The following is a 2351-nucleotide window of genomic DNA, read 5'->3' as shown; positions in this document are numbered from 1 at the left end:
TTGTCAGGATTTGGTGGTCGGGGACGAACCCAGTTGTGCAGACAGGACTCAACTCGGCAGATTACAAAAATAAATATTTTAATTGTGAATAAAGAACAAAATAAACAGCTGACGTGGCAGCAAAACTTACTTGACAACAGAAGGCTCAGAGGGAAACTCAGGAAGGACTCAGGGAGCTCAAGGGAGACTCAGGAGAACGCAGGAGAACACAGAGACCCAACGAATACGACCCGACGAGGAACAAGACAGAACAGACGGCTTAAATACAGGGACAAGACGAGACGTGATTACAAACAGCTGTGACGAGACAAGGGTGGCACCAGTTAAACTGAAGAGGAGACACTAGGGAAACACAGACACAAACAGAGCCAGCAAATGGTACCATCCTTACAGTAGTGGCCATCTTGGATTTTGATGTTACAATCAAATTTTTGATAGTGACCTGTCTTACGCCCAGATGCAGCCACACACAAACATGGACGTTTATACCTCGCTTATTTTTCTAGTTTTCATGCTCGTAACATGCACGAATGGTTGGAGGGTTTCCAGGTATTTATATTTTGCTCCGCAACGGGGGACATCACATGCAACTTTTAAAGATAAACCAATACATGTTCTGTTTGCTTGTTTTCTTGCACCATTTGTCAGACGGCGTGGCGGTCTCTTTGGGATGAATCTGTAATCGCTGTTTGCTGTCTGAGTCTGAATAATAATAATGTCTGAGAGAGGAGATCCTGCTGGGAGGAGGAGGTTCTCAGGAGTTCTGTTTCTCGTGGAGTGAAAAATGTGAGTTGCGAGAACAGAGTTCTTCTCACAGCATCTGAATTGAACTCAGATGTTCAGAATCTCTCTGCAGAAGCCCACTTTAGATGTGTAGTATTGCTGTATCGACCCAAGTCCACACACCCTCAGTGTGTACGTTCTGACCTGATGAACCAGAACAACAGCAGGGAAGACGACCTGAAGCTGTTACTGGACAGCCAGTCCAATCAGGGGACAGGCCCACACAGCCAGAACAAACGGGCCGTACCGAGCTGCTCAGAGAATCTTGAACACCTCCTGGTAGTGAAATTTGCATATTGGATTCCTGTCTGGAGTTCTGCTCTCCTGTTCCTCACAGACCTGTTCAGTCTCATCAGCAGGTATTTACTCCTCTTCCTCCGGCGTTGTTCTGTTAAGCCTCTCAGGTTTTCGCCCCGGTATTTGGTGTTCGCAGACAGTTATTAGCATGTTGGTGCTGCACAATGCAGAGGATAAAATCACACCTGATTCCTGCACAGACTGAATCACGGCTGCATCACTTGGACACACAAAAACAAATCCAGGTTCCAGGAAATGAATGCATGTGGGTGTAATGGCCTCCGTGGTGGAGACTCGTCTGCATGTGTGCTTTCAAGGCTAGCCAGAGTCTTCTGGATGCCCCCGGGCTGTTTGCTAATAATAGCTCACCTCTCTGCAGCAGCGCTTCTCGTTTCTCATCCAAACAGAGGAGACTGCATGTTTGGTTACTTGAAACCAGCAGCAGCACAGAAGGTCCTTCCGCTCTGACACTGGAGTCATCATGGAGGAGCAAAATGAGATTAATCAGAAATATGACTGTGTTCTTCTGCAGACCTGCAGAGATTAGTTAAAGGATTATTTGAATTATCTGGTCAATAAAATTATTTAATGAACTCAAGGGATTTAATAAAAATGAAACTGTCTATTTCCTGAGCAGCAGTGTGTGGATTAGACAGTTTGTTTGTTCTTATTGATATTTTAATTTTACTCCCAATGAACACAGTTTCACTTTTATTTGCTAAAAGATGGATTGATGTCTTGTTTTTAATCTAATGATTGTTTCACTCAAAAGTTAAAACAGATTGCAAAAAATGTCTGTAGCATTAAAATGTTTCAGACTTTAAAAAAAAATTATATATAATTATTTATGGTTACACACACACATATATATACTGTATATATATATATATATATATATATATATATATATATATATATATATATGTCAGAGTCAGAGTCAGAGTCAGAGTTTCTTTATTGTCATTCGCACCTCATGTGGTACATGTGGTGGAGCGAAATTATGTACACAGGGTCCCAGTTACATCCTACAATAAAATGTATAAGAAAAACAGTAATAACATCTAAGATATGAACTAAGAAATGCATCAACTAAATATACACTAAGCACTCATAACATAAAACATTGAACATCACCACAAACATGAACATGAGTCTGTGAGCAGATGTGCACGCATGAACACATCAACATTGAAACAGATCAGCAGCAACATGAAACAGATATGTATGTATGTATGTATGTATATATATATATATATATATATATATATATA

The 2351-nt window shown here is 40.9% G+C and overlaps 1 protein-coding gene across 1 annotated transcript in view; it reads left to right on the top strand.

The window, feature by feature from the left end:
• Positions 1-2351, top strand: part of LOC119420900 (neurexin-2) — a 267108-nt gene that overhangs the window by 185459 nt on the left and 79298 nt on the right. The gene's annotated exons all lie outside the window — the stretch shown is intronic.

The sequence above is a fragment of the Nematolebias whitei genome, chromosome 14 (genome assembly GCF_014905685.2).
Source record: "Nematolebias whitei isolate Nwh7 chromosome 14, NemWhi1, whole genome shotgun sequence".
NCBI classification, from domain to species: domain Eukaryota; kingdom Metazoa; phylum Chordata; class Actinopteri; order Cyprinodontiformes; family Rivulidae; genus Nematolebias; species Nematolebias whitei.
This window is presented reverse-complemented; position numbering and strand designations above follow the sequence as displayed.